Source organism: Alligator mississippiensis, chromosome 3 (assembly GCF_030867095.1).
Source record: "Alligator mississippiensis isolate rAllMis1 chromosome 3, rAllMis1, whole genome shotgun sequence".
In the NCBI taxonomy this organism is placed as follows: domain Eukaryota; kingdom Metazoa; phylum Chordata; order Crocodylia; family Alligatoridae; genus Alligator; species Alligator mississippiensis.
This window is the reverse complement of record NC_081826.1, coordinates 136179540-136194562: the sequence shown is the minus strand read 5'-3', so window position 1 is coordinate 136194562 and position 15023 is coordinate 136179540. Positions and strand designations below refer to the sequence as shown.

The following is a 15023-nucleotide window of genomic DNA, read 5'->3' as shown; positions in this document are numbered from 1 at the left end:
CCTGGCTGGTGGTAGGAAGATGCATGACAATGCCTGGGAACTGAAAGGAAAAAAAAAATAAGGCCCCTTTTTTCTAGTCAAAAGTGACAAGTTAACTTTAGCTGGAACTGCATTCTTTCAGTAACCAAAGAACAGAATCTTTTGAGATCGCAAACATTTCTTCAGGATATTTAAATTCCTTAAGCTTTATATTACAATTCTGTATAGTGTTTCTGAAGTATTCTTCATGCTACAGTAATGCTTTATGTCAAGGAACATTTTACAGAATACAGCATCATGTATAAATCACTAGTTAATGAGTTTACTACAGATATTGTCAGATTTTGCTACTACAGTTTCACTCAAAGAAGAATCTTGTCTCTGCATGGTTTCATTTGGGGTCCCAATACCAAAAATTACTTTGAGCTACTTCAAGTTATATTAGCATTTTCTTAAAGGTACTTGCTACATAAACTGAAATAAGGGGAAAAAAATCACATCTCACCTTTCAGAATTTAAATTCAGAGCTCTATGGAAGAATTCCAATGAAGAAATACTCCTGGGTAAAATAACTTTCAAGGAAGGAAGTTCACTATTCTCTGTAGCATCAATATTTCATGACAGCCAGCAGCAGCTTACCTGACCCTGCTCTGAGCCATTTGGGCATTTGTAGAATTCAGAAATTAAAGCAGGAGCAGGCAATTATTTTGGGCAGAGGGCCGCTTACCAAGTTTTGGCAAGCTGTCTAGGGCTGCATGGGTAGCCCTGTCCCTTAACAGGTGCCCCACCCCCTGCTCACCCTGTTGGGACCAGAAGTCCAACCCCCTAACCCCCAACCTTTGTCACCAGAAGTCCCTCCCCTTGTCCCTAGAAATGCTCCTTTCAGCAAGGGATTTTGCCATCTCAGAACCAGAAAAATACCAAATTATATTCTAAAAATCAAACATCTATAACATTCATTAATTTGATTTCAAAAAATATTTTTGTCCTGATTTACATGTGTTTGTGTAGTGTACACAGAGGTGATTGCACAATAGTTTAAATGAAGTCTTGTCTATTCTTGTATACTGTGGGGGTAGGGCATGAGTGGGTGGGTATAGGTTTGTAGGGGGCTGTGGGTGTGTAGGTATGTGGGGTGTTGGGGGAGGTTGGGGGGTGGATAGGTGTGGGGATGTGGGTGTGGGGTGAGGGAGCATGTGGGGTGTGGGTGGGTATGGGGTTTGTGGGGTGTTGTGTGTTGGGGTGTGGGTATGAAGGTCTGCATGTATTGCATTGTGAGGGGTTTGTGGGTGCATGTGTATGGTGGGGTGTGCTTGTGAGACTCACCCTGTGAACACACACACACCCTCCTGCTTCTGGCCCCAGGGTACCGGCACAGCCCCATGCTCCCACGGTCTGGTGATGCAGCCTGGGGCCATGTGGTGCTGGAGCACGCTTGCAGGGAAGCAGTAAAAGCTGAGGCAGGCTGAGGCTTCCAGTTATGGGGGCAGGGTGGGAAGGGGCTTTGGGGCCAGGGCCAGGGTGGCCTTGTTCCCAAGTCGTGCTGGCTTTCTCTGAGTCCTACTATCCCTGGTTCCTATCATCTTTGACAGGCAGCCAGGAGCAGATATATATTTATTTTCTAAACATTTTAGGTGCCCTGCAGGCCAGATAGAATGGCCTGGTGGGCCGGGTCTGGCCCACAGTCCATATTTTACCCACCCTTGAATTAAAGGATAGTTTTGGTCATTTAAATAACTGACTTTAACAAGCAATTGCTCTATATTTTTTTAACTCTTGACAGTGGTGCTTTTTAAAAGATGTCATCACTCTAAAAGCACAAGGACCATTATGATTATCCAGTTCATCTTCCTGTATAACCCAGGCCAGAAGGTCCCAAACAATAATTCCTGCATGAAACCCACTGCTTCCGGCTGAGCTAGAGTTTAAAAGCTTCAAGCAATGGAGAGTCCACCACAAGCCTAAGTGACCTGTTGCAGTGATTAATTACCCTCACTGCTAAAAGCATGTACACTTTATTTCTGGTCTGTTACCCAGACTTCAAATGGTTTTGTGGTTTCTTATAATTTAGCCAAGTGGCTTAGCTCTGTTAGATCTTCATCTTCTGCATACAGCCCAAAATATTACATAATCCTGGTAAACTAATGGGATTAAGGGAATTAATTAATTAGAAACTTTAGATTTATTTTTATTGCTGTTGGTTAAAGATGGACTAAACCCAGACAGAATGAGTTGTAAAAGACATCTGCTTGACACTACATAGAAAATGAACTCCTTGTTCTGTCAGTTGATAACTTAGAGTTGGATAATGGTAGTCACTGGAAACAAAGCACTTATCAAAGTTCAAGAATCATTTATCAAATGTATATTCAGATTCTGCTTGGCATTTTGCTGAAAGCATTATAGTAAACCATTATCTACAAATATATCCTGTATTTAGATATGTGAGGGGAAACTCACTTGTCCACAGCCTTATGTTACTGTAACACTTAAACTATTAGTGGCAGACAGGGCCGTCCCTAGAGGGGAGTAAATCAGGGCGACCGCCCCGGGTCCCGCACTTTGGGGGCCCCACAGAGTTGAGAGGAGCAGTGGTGGCGTGGAGCTAGGCATCCAACCACTCACTACCCCTCACTCCCCACCGCCGGAGAGGCTTTCCAATTCTGTGAAAAGTCATACTTGTGTGACGGGCTAGCTGGTAGTGATTTAGCCCAGGGGTTTTGAAAGGGTAAAAGATGATTGGAGGACTTGGGATTCCCTTTCCTCACCAATCTGGTAATGATTTGGCCCAGGGGTTTTGAAAAGGTAAAAGATGATTGGAGGGCTTGGGATTCCCTTTCCTCACTAATCAGGCCCCAGAGACTCACCCTCCATGTCCCCTGATTGTCCCCTTGGGTCACCTGGAGGGGGATAAAAGGGGCAGCGTGGCTGACTCAGGAGAGGCCAGTGAGGGGCCACAAGGAAGGAGCTTCAAAGACCTGGCAAAGAACTGGGCCAGCAGGGCGGGAGCAGTTGCTCCAGAACAACCTGAAGGAGTAGGACCTGCAGGCAGCATTTAGACCCTCAGCAGCACGGTGTGGCCGGCAGGAGAGGCTCCCTTCTGGGCTCCAGGATCCCCTATGAGAGGCTGTGGCCAGCAGGAGAGGCTCCGCAGCTCCAGCAAGGATCTGAGCAGCCACCTGAGAGGTTCCCATCTTGGCTTCCAGCTCCTCCAATCAGACACCAGGAAACTTCATGTGAGGTCAGGGCTCCAGGAACATCAAGACCCCTAGCAGCTTGGCGCAGCACCAGCACTGGTTGCTGTATGGTGGAGTTTCTGCCCACCATGTGGGTAATTCAAGTTCAAGTCGCAGCTGGGATGACAGGGTGAGTGAAGTGACTGGGAGAAATTCTTGTTGCAGTATAAAGGGGTCATTGTGCTTTCCCCCCTCCAGGTACCTAGGTCCTATATTCCTTGTTATTTGATGTTTTGTATTTTGTGCCCTTTAAATTTCACCAACCAGTATTGTTTGTTCTGCTGTTTGTGTTTTATATTTTGTTAACCCTGTCTTTTGTCAACTGGATAAATATGTCTATGATTGTAAGTGTCTAACCTTTATTGAATCCTGCCCCCTCAGGGCATTGTAGTGTCCCCTATACCCCCTGGTTTATACTGGTTATGTTCCCAGTACTGTCCTCTCACTAAAAGGTATATGGTTAGGTCCCCATTAGTGATCTGGGTCTGCTCTATAGGGAGAGGAGGGTCCCTACACCTCCCACAACGCTTGTGCATCTGCTCTGTTCCCTTCAATTAGAGAGGGGGCACCTCTTGGAGTACCGCCCGGGTTACACTTGAAAACTAGTAGTAGAGAAAAGAAAGCTCTGTGATCCCTTTTTGCTAGCTAACTGCCCATTCACTCATGCTTTTCTACTTCTCTGGTTATTCTAAGACAGCTAGCATTCAGGCATAATTTCAGGAGGAAAACAAAACCCAGGAATTCTGATTAGTAATTTTTTAAAGGCAAGCCAGAAACATTTGCTCTTATTCCATTTTCTTCCTAAATAAATTGTATTTTCTCACATTTATCACACATCCGTTTCCAAAAAAAAAAAAAGCTGCTGGAAACTGGGTGAGCATTTTAAGCAAGGAAATATGACAATAGCAGCCTCTGCAGCATGAACCTCTGCCAGCTAAAAGAGAAAGCAATGCTGCATATGCTCCCTAGTTGCTAGCTGTGGATGCTTTCCCAGCAGTGCAAGGAGCACTTGCGCTGGCCCCAGCAGTCTTGGAGGGCTCCTGGGGTTACAGTTGTGGTGATCCAGGCATTCAGAGCCTCACCAGCAGCTGGAGTATGGCTCTAGCCAGTCAGGGAATGGGTGCTGCAGCCACGTGCATCACCCTGCTTTTTTGGCATTTTTTTTTTTACACCAGGATCTCTCAGTGTCAAAAAACCCCCAAAACACTGCACTGCATTAGCAAGTTAGCAAACCACTGCCACAGTAGCAAATTAGCACCACACAGATGCTATTGGATAGGATCAGGCCCTCAGATGACCTGGAAGGTGCTCCTGGCTGCCCATCCCACTCTGGTCATGAAGAGAAGAGACAGGTTGGGCAATTTGGTTCAGCCAGCAGTATCTGCAGTGTCCTACAAGTAGGAGATCAACAGAGCAGCCATGATGTTTTAATCCCCCCCTGCCCAACACCTACTGTAGCTGCTTGTGTTTTCCATGGGAACATATCACACTTGCCAGTACTTTCTTTTTTTATTTTCTTCATCCTCCCTTTCAAAAAACAAGTCGCATATCTTATTTGGGAGTGTGATATATGCAGGAAAATATGATAGCATGGGATAGACAACACACCATCCCTCGCCTCTGTACTTCCTACTTTGTACATGGGAGTTTTCTCCATTCTGTTTTGTGATGCCCTTAAATACAGCGACAAGTTCCCAGCCTGCAGTACTGAGTAGAGGGCTTGATTTTGAAGTGAACAATCTTTTTATAAAACTGGTGACAAAAAACCCCCCAAAAGACAACCTAGTGGAAAACTGAGGCATTTAATGCAGAAAATGAAGACTGGCAGCAAGCTATTGAAAGACGGGGCTACTGTTTTCTTGCAAATAAGGATATAGACAAGGACAAACAGAAATCAATTTTCCTCAGTGCCTCTGGCAGTAAATCTTATTTCCTCTTAAGGAAGTTGTTATGACCCTAAAAACAAGAAATAAAAAAAAGTTTAAAAGACCTGCAAAAGATCTTAATAGAGCACTATATTTCAAAACCAAGCATCGTGATAGAACATTTTAAGTTTCACAAGAGAATGAGGTAGCCAGGTGAACCTGCAGCCCTGTATTTGCCAGCACTACAATAATAAGTTAATATCACTCTTTAGAAATGTAATATAGGATATGTTGTGGGACCGATTGTTTGGGGTACTGACAGAAAATTTAAAAATGATTACTAGTAGACAGGAAATAAGTGTGAATAGCACCTGCAATGGAAGCAGCAGTGAAAAAGCTTAAGCCATTTGCATTTAGAATGCAGAAACAATCAAACCGGCTCAATAAACTGCAAAATTGCACTCTACTTTACCCTGTTAAGAAGCCAGTATAACCTGGGGATAAAATCAAGGCCTTTGTTTCTTCAGAGAGCTGCTTGCACAAATTTTCCAGGTTGTTCAAATTTTTTGCAGCAGTCTATATGTACACTGCAAATACAAAGGTGTATTTTTAACCTCAGCTGGCTCCCCTGAGTTTGCTACATTCAGGTAGGAGGAAAGACAGTAACTCTGGTTTCACCTTGAGAGAGCTGCTCAAGGTTAGTCCTGTGGAGGTGTCTGTTTGAACTTAAGCTGCTAACCCAAGTTAAAACTACAGTTGCTTTGTCTTCATTGCTATTTTTACTTGGTTAGCCAAGCTGAACAAAAGAACAAACACACTGTTTGAGCATAGATCTACCCTGAAATGGGGCTGTGAACTCTTAATATGCTCACTCCTTCAATTGCATTGGCACCATTTATGAGTATGAAGGCACCTTGGGAATACGTAACTGACTGCAAAGGGAAACCTGCATTTATATATGGAAATTAGGCCTGTGCAAAGCAACTAGTATTCACTTTGGATTCAGCCGATTCGTGGGACAGTGATTCGATTCGGTGATTCGAATCACTGTCCCAAATACATTCGGCCAAGTCTGATTTGGAGATTTGGCCGCTGCCAAATCGGCCAAATCTCCGAGTCAAACAGGCCCCATCCCCCACCCACATCAGTGGCTGCCCCACCCAGCCCCAGCGTCCCCTCTCTTTAAAAAAAACAAAAAAACCCCCACTCACCGGCTCCTGCCAGGTGGGGGGGAGGAGATGATCCTTGCTGCACCCCACTGTGCCATGCTGCATGGGGAGCTCTGCCATGAGCCATGAGAGGCCCCAACAGCCACTGCATCAGCCAGTGAGTGCGAGGCTTTAAAAAAGTTTTTTTTAAAGAACCGGGAGCTGGTGCCGGGTGGGGCAGTCATGGGGGTGGTAGGGGGACTGGGAGAGTGGGTGGGGGGTCTGAGAGCACTTAGGAGGGCTGGGAGAACAGGCAGGGGATGGGGCCCAGTGGGGGTCCCCCCATGGTCCCTTCCCCCCTCCTCTAGCCCTCTCCCTGCCCCCTACTCACTGGCACGGAGTCCAGGTCCAGCTCCCTGTGGCAGCAGGTGGGGACTGCCCGAATCTCCAAAGCTCTCTGAAACTTTTCCAAATCAAATTGGAGAGCTTTGAATCAATTCAAACCTTTTAATTGGTCTCCCAGTTCGATTTGGATTCGAAGATTCAGTTGCCAAATTGGACTGAATCTCCTCTGAATTCAATCAACACCCAAAGCTTCGCACAGCCCTAATGGAAATCAATCCAGAATGCTTCATTAATGAATATTCCCTGTTTATTAACAGCATGTCTAGCAAGGATTTTTTACCTCTTTCTTCAGTAGGCCAAGTTATAACCATGGATCCTGGTGTTCCCAGATAAAAAATAGCAAATTCTCAGATAAAACCCCCCAAATCCACAATTAAAATAAAAGTCTCCCCCACAGCCCCCACCCAGTCCAGGCTCTGCTGGTGCTCCTCATTCTCCTTCCCACAACCCCCCTGGCCCTGCTCATGCCCCTCACTTCCCCCCCCTGCCCCCAGCCTCCCCAGACCTGGTAGTGCCCCCTGCTCCTCACTCAGCCTCTGCCACCGCAGCCTTGCCAGAGAGGCCCCCAGCTGCCAGGGCTATGGGGCCAGGGACCCAGGTCCACAGCCCCCTGTGCCCAGCAGGAGGTGGTAGCTGCTGCGGCAGAGCAGAGCTTAAAGCCTGGCTCCTCTCCCATGCACTGCCTGCTTGCTGCAGGCTCAGTTGGGGTGGGGCCGGTTCTTCACTGCTATGTGCACTCTGGGGGGGCAGAGGGGACCCATGCTCCCCAGATCTGTGCACATGGTGGGGGTGGGCATGGGCTGCCCGTTGTAGGCTCAGGCTTTCACCCTGCTGCCCTGTGCAGCCAGTGGGTGTGACCCAGCACTGCAGGGCAGAGCGAGGCTGCACAGGAACGCTGCTTTCCACTGCCAGCTCCACACTACCCTGGCGATGCCTTCCCTGTGTGTGCAGCAGCAGTGAGGGGCACAACCCTGGGCCACTGCCCCTGCTGCGCACAGGGGACATATCGCCAGAGCAGCACAGAGTTCACAGTGGGAAGCAGTTTTCCTGAGTGGCCCTGCTATGCCCTGCAGTGCTGGGTCACACCCGCGAGCTGCGAAGGGCAGCAGGGCAGAAGCCTGAGCCTGCAGCAGGCAGGCTGCACCCGCCCCATACACAATCTGGGGGCACGGGTCCCCTCTGCCCCCTAGGAGTGCATACAGTGGTAGGGAGCCAGCCCCACCCCTCACCCCCTGGATGAGCCATCTGCAGCCCTGTCCCACTCCCCACTGGGGCCTTGTGGCCACGCATTGAAGCCCCAGGCCCCAAGCCCCATGCACTGCCCAGCTGGACAGCAGCCCCAGACCTGCCCAACTCTCTGCCTATGGGGGCCTCAATCCCCCACTCTACCTCCTCCCCTACCACTTACTTGTGCATGCACCTGGCTCCCCCTGCCCGATCCTCCTCCTCCTACTCCCTCTGGAACCAGCCTGTAGAGAGCTCTTAGCAAAACTGCAAAATCCATGGGTTTCTCTGCTAAAATGAGAAATCCACATTTTTGTCCGGTAATGGCGGAAATCCGTATTTTACTCTGGGTTTCCATGGGAAATGGAAAACCCGGATCCCTGGTTATAACTGACAGTGTCTTATGCCTCACAATACTCGCATTTTTATTAGTTATGCATGAGATTTTTCAAAAGTTTTCGGTGCTATACACTGCTCTTACTGCAATGAATGGAAATTTTGCTACTGATATAATTGGAAGTAGAGTTAAGTTTTTGCCGCATGCTTTTGACAAATCCTGGCCTATATATTTCCATGAGAAATCACAATGCTTTCTATGTAAAATATAGTTTCTGCTACAAACGTTGTACTTCCAACCTAAAAAGATCCTGCAAAATGGAACTAAATACTTAACTTTTCCCTGATCCTTTGTGTCTTATCTAAGTAAACAAGGGATTCCCTTATTATGGGTTTGTATAATGCTTAGAAAAGTGACAAACTGCTTTCAGTAGGAGACTTCTACATGCTGTTCTAATACAACTAATAGTAAGACCCAAAACACATAACCTCTTAAAAATGAGAAGACAAGATATGGGAAGTTAATATTAGTTTAATCACACAAGTCCTGCACGTGCAATGATAAGTACACTTCTTGTTAAACTGGAGTATTTATAAAAATATTACAATGGATTTGGTTCATTGCTGAAAGTCTTTAAAAGTAGTATGGGGAATAGATGTGGACAAAGATCCAGCAGTCGACTAGTAGGTAAGGACAGTTTCAAGGCATTAGGAGTAAAATAGAAAAGACAATAAAGATTCTTGATCAGAACAGATACAAAAGAAGTAGGTGGGATGTTTGATCACAGCAGACATGCAAGAGGAAGAGAGGGAGGATTTCAAGCTTTAAATTGGGAAGAAGAAAAAAGCATGTAACTTGTAAAACAAAAATTGCCAAACATGGAGAAGAAAAAAGAATGCAAGTGAGAAAAGTGCTTGTAAAGGTACAAGTACTATCCTGCTGCAGAGTAAAAAAACTCTGCAGCAGCACATGTGTACAGACTGATGGGGCTGGCTGGGGCATGAGGGTGCTTCAGTGCAGGGGCTGCCTGCAGGCTAACCCTGCAGTGAAGCTCTCTTGTGCCCCAGCCAGCCCCTCCACAGCACACTGAGCTGGGGAGAGCAGGCCAAGGTCCCTCAGGACCCCTGAGCCAGCTGGAGCTGCTATGACCTAGCTCAATGTGCCACACATGAACCAACTGCAGAGCTTATTGCTCTGGAGTTATTTGCTCCCAGGTGCACATTCAAACAGTGGGCCCAGGAGCAATTAACTCCGGGGCAATAAGCTTCTTCGTTTATTCACTCACAGCCATAGCATGTGCAGACAGGCCACAGTGTAATGCAATGGTTCTCAATCTTTTTCGAGTCAGGGCATCCCCCATAACTTTTTTGAGTTTTGTGGCACCCTACTTGAGAACCACTGCTGAACTGCATCAGGCCCTATAGAGTTTCAAGCAATTCCATGAGCCAAACCTTACATGCCCTGTTCTCCATACAAAGGCATACATCACAGCAGCTTTCAAATCAGAGGCAACAACCAAGAGCACTGACTTGGGGGGTAGTGGCTGCTTCTGTCAGCCACAAATTTGTGATTGTGGCAGCAAACAGATGTCACCATTTCTGCTTTGCCCCAGGCACCTGGCTGTGTCCCTACACTGCTGTAGAGACTGTCTGGAGATAGATACTGCTGCCATCAAATTGAACTGCCCCATGTGCCTCTTTAGGAGGCATACTGGAGCCAAACCAATACAGAGCTGCAACGCAAGTAATGCACCTGCCTGCATAATGTAATGCAGGCAGAGAGTCTTTCTATGGCAGCTCCTTCTCATTCCATCTCCAATGTGCCTCCTAAAAACAGAGTTTCCCCCAGAGTTTCCCCCTGCAGCAGTGGTGACATTTCACCCTACAGCCTCCTGGAAGTCATGGCAGCTTCTCACATCATCCTAGAGTGCCAGATTACCCTGGTTGAGAACCAGTGGTCTAATGAAAGATCCGTTCCTTTTGAAGATCTCTGAGGTCAAATCCCTTACCTTACATTAGGACTTCCATAGAGTTTGGATAACTAAAGCGTAGGACAGAGCTGTCTTCACTTCAGAAAATTCTCCCAATCTATAGAACATCCAACATGGAACATTTCAAGGGCATCCAAACTGTGGCGCACATGCCAAAAACAGTATGGACTGTATAGCTTGTGGCAGAAATGGGAGCTACAAGCAGCACAGTTGTAGATAAGTCAGGGAGCAGAAAGAAGAGCAGCAGATTACACAGGGAGCAGAAAACATGAGACTGGACAGTGGAAGGGGATTGGAGTAGCACTCAGAGAGGGTGTGGGGCAAATTTATGCCCTATTTAAAAATTTGGTCTCACTGGAGTTTCTGATGTCTCCATTAAATGCACAAAATCACTTCTTTAAATTGGCTTCATCCATGGGCAAGTGAAAGTCACAAACCAGTCAGTGGATGACCCAAGAGTAAAGCCCTGTTGTTTTGGCTCCAAGTTTATGAATCTAACCTTTAGATCAATTGTGGTTCGTGCATATATATATATGTGTGTGTGTGTGTGTGTGTGTGTGTGTGTGTGTGTGTGTGTATGCTACCATCTGTTCAAGGTTGTTGGACTTCTAGCAATATAATTTCATATTGCATATAAGGCCTCCTAGGGAAAGGAAGCCAGTACCTTCCCTTTGAACATCCTCTTTACAAAGATGAGCAAGGATAAAAGGTAACCCTTCTTCAGACAAACTTGAAACAGTCAAAGGCCACGTAAGACCAAAGCCAATGCAGTCATTCAAAATGTCCTTCAAGTATGATGGACGTATTGTCATTGTGGTGTTTGGAAATATCCAGTACAGCTTTTAAAGGCAGTTACAAGACAGCAGTAATAACCCCTGTTAAATGTCATGGGAAATATGTAGCAATTTTGTGAGGAGCATGAATAGATCTGTGATCACAGTGGTAGCTGAAGAAATGGAGCATAATAACACAGATTAGTCGCTGCCTGTGATTCATACAAGCCTTCACCTCAAATTGACATATTTGACATGGGCCACAGCCAACTAAAGGGGTGTGGGTGGAGGGGGACATCTTTTCTATCTCTCAGCACTAGGGGCTTCTGTAGCTAAAAGGCTTAGTATGAGTGTAGGTTTGGATTCAGCCTTTATTAATTTAGCTAACAATCAGCATAGTAGTACCCAATGGCTTCTGATGGACTGACATCTAAATACCCACTAACCAATCAGAAATTCAAGAAAAGTCTTACCAGAGTACATGCTTCAGGGTTTTGCCCTAAGAATCTGATAGAACAGTTTGATTCTGATAACATTTTTAGGGACAGAACAAAAGCAGCAGGGTGCTCACCACTTACCAGGATGTCCATCTAAGTTTTGCATGAAGCTGGCTTCTGGAGTATTTCTTTTCTACAGAAACGGAAATGCAGAGGTTAGGATAGATACATTCAAAGAAGAAATTAATGAGATGGCTCAGTTTAAAGGTGCCTGACTTGAGATGCCTTCGGCTAGATTTCCAGCAATGCTAAGCCCTTGAAGGCCTGTTAACTTCACTTGAAGTTGTAGGCATGAGGCCTGAGGAGATTCTCGAATATCAGCTGTCAGGAAAGGGAGCTAGATTTCTAGATGCCCACATATAGACTTTAAGGCAGGGTAGATTTGCACCTTCTGGCCAAAATAAGCCTGTTTTAATAACATGCCTGATATTATTAGCAATCTTGTCTAAGGTATGTGTGTGGCTTGATCATTGACGCATAAAATTTCTATAGCATGACCATTTTGTGTCCACTTTTTCTGGTAAGAAATGACCTAATCTAAATACCGCATGTGGCGGAACTAATTCATTCTGCATCAGTAACATGTCATGTGACCCTACGCTTCAGGAAGAAGTACAGCACTATCTTTTTAAGCAAACTGCACATTTTTCTAACTAGTCTAGAACTGGAAAGCTTCACAGTATTTTTGCACCATTACTTTTTTTTCAGCAATAGCACAGATTTACCAGTAAAAATAGCCAGCTCTATCATTCCTATCAATACTGACTTTGACAGTTTGTTTTCTGTACTGACCAATTCGGAGATATTCCATAGGAAGCATATGACTCCTGCTTGTTCAATACTATATCATTGGTGAAAATTTCTTCCTAACCCCAACTGACATCAGTTTATACCATGAAGGAGGAGGATTGATGGCCCTTGTAATTGTAACCTAGCTAATGTAATAAAAATACATTTTTAATTCATATTTACATCCTATTCTTTTTTTTAAAGCCTGACTAAGCTATTTCACTTCCACCTAGCTCCCTCTTGTTCTTGAATTATAGGAAAGAATAACTAGGAGTAAGAGCCAAGTAAACTTCTACAATCATTACCCCATTAAATAATCCTTTTCTTTTTCCATTTCTCAGTGAAGGGAATGCACTACCAGTGCATTTTGCTTCCACTTTTCTTCTCTAGTTGCTCTACATTATAGGTGACACTTAGTCTGCAGATAATGCTTAGAGCTAATATTATCTAACACTTTCTATTACATGACCCCGTTCTCAAATACTTTTTTGTCATATCTGTAACCATGCATACTGAAATTTTCCATGGGAGGTGCCTGCCTTTCAATGATTTTTTTTGGAACACATCAGAAAAAATCATGCAGCCATTTTCCCTGAATCTAAGGGAAACGCATTTTTCCTCAGGTTCCATAATTCCTACAACAATTTCTCCAAGAAGCTGGACTGCCTCTTCCCTTTGAAACAAAGAATTAGAAGTTTGCCTGGAGGGTTTATCCTAAGTGCTGCAGGATTGCCTTATGTTGCCCTTTTGAAAACCTGTCTCATTTCAGACCACGTGTTAAGCAGCTGCTTGGTAGGATTTGGTGTCTGAATTCCCTGAAATATCCCATTGCACTTTGTAAAAAAACAAGTTTTCTAAGCTACAGGCCAATGCTGTAGACACTATTCCATGCTGCTTCCCTTATGCCAATGTGACTCTGGCACTGCCCAAAGCAATTGAGAGCAGGTTGACGTTCTGTGCTCTGAATACTCTTCCTCATGGCACTTAACTAATGCAGAAAAGGGAAGAGCCAAAAAGGAGACAGGAATGGGGGCAAAAGAAATAGGATGAATAGAGCAGAAACAAGCTGTGAAATGGGACAGAAGAAGAGCGAAAACAGGTGGTGGGTATAAAGAAGAGGCAGGCTGCAAGGTGCAGATGTTACTCAACTTGCCAATTGCTCAAATCATGAGTGAGACTTTATAAAGGGGGATAAGCCAAGGTGCTGCGTTTATTGATCACATGAGTTAGACACAGAGGTTCGGGCACACCATTCATACAAACACACACAAATCATCATACACATCATTACACACAGGCTTACACGTACTCAAAACAACCATTTCATCCACACATACACCAGATATAGTTACCAGCAATAGTTGCTCAATATCAGCCCAGGCTTATTGACTAGATGATGATGATCTGAAGATAGCAGATTTGAAGATAACAGCTGGAGCGGGGTGAACAGATGCATCTGTGCTCCGATGAAACAGCAGTAGAGAAAGAGACTCACCCAACTTGGCATTTTCAAAGTGTTCTTTTATAGGGATTGGCATCCTTTGTTTCAGTGCTTTGGGGTTTTTCTATACCCAGCTTCTGTTTTTGTGGTTGTTCTTTTGTCTTCAGCTTATCTTAGCCTTGGAGTGTTTTTGCTGCCTGTCTGGCAGGATGGGTGCATTCCTTCTCTTCGTTATCTTCTTTGTGTCATAGGGCTAAAAGGGATTCTTCAGCCATTCATTAATTAGGTTACTGACTGGTAACTTACATTTGGCGCCTTCTTGATTACATAAACAGTTAAATCATCTTGTCCCATCAATATGCCATTCTCTCACCATTCACACTCTTACACACACTCATACATAAAGGCTATGCAGAGTTTATTCACTTACATGAAGCAGAAGGATACAAAATGGAGTTTTCAAGTTGCTTACGGGACAAGACTAATATGGTTATATTTCACTATTATTACACTCTATGTTACCATCAGCTACATTAGTTCAATTCATGCTACACAGACAGTCACAGACAGACTCTGGGGATGCATAATAGACAGAGGTGGCAGAAAGCATCAAACGGGGGACAAGGGAGGTATTTAATTATTAGAACACACTCCTTTCCAAAACTGGGCACTGAACACAGGACTCCCTAGTCTCAACTTGCCTCTTCCATCTAGCAAATAGCTGGGAAACCCACTGATAAACATCACCTCAGCCCCCCTCTACTATGACCAGTCTCTATACAGGATAACAACCGCCAATGGCATAGTTGCTCAAGTAGCAGTGGACAGTTATAAAAGTTCTGACCCTGCTGATGAGCCCTAGAGACATTAGATGGATACAATCTTATCTAATTTTCCACTCGGACGGAGGGAGGGTGAGAACAGCCAAAGGGTCACCAGGCCAGAAACTACAGAGGCTGGGGCCGGAGTGGATGCGGGTGGGCCTTGCTGCTCAGCAAATAGTTCCGTTTCCTTAGGTCTTCCTTGTAAGAAAATGATATAAAATTAATACCTGAAAAGAACAAGAAAGGTGGCACAAGCATCAAAGGCTAGATTATATACGAATTAAGTTTGCCTGTGCACTCCTAATTCATCCCCTTTGCACATACATGCTGCAGTACAATCTTTACATGATCACATATAATCTTTTCCACAAAATTGGTGTACAGGATGGCCAGTGTTCACAGAAAGTATCAGGGACAGTGTTGGGAAAAGCATGGTTATTCATAAACCAATTTGCACTGCTGCAGACGCAGGAAGAGGTGTTGCTAGCAGGGCATACAGGAAGAGAACAGGGTCT

General features: G+C 45.1%; 1 long non-coding RNA gene across 1 annotated transcript in view; it reads right to left on the bottom strand.

Annotated features, from left to right (window-relative positions):
* Nucleotides 1–4980: 4980 nt before the first annotated feature.
* Nucleotides 4981–15023, bottom strand: part of LOC132249100 (uncharacterized) — a 44821-nt gene continuing 34778 nt past the window's right edge. The window contains exons 2-3 of the long non-coding RNA XR_009460500.1: nucleotides 11536–11587; nucleotides 4981–5171 (exon numbers count right to left, since the gene is read on the bottom strand). This is a non-coding gene — a long non-coding RNA (uncharacterized LOC132249100). The remainder of the gene's footprint in view (nucleotides 5172–11535; nucleotides 11588–15023) is intronic.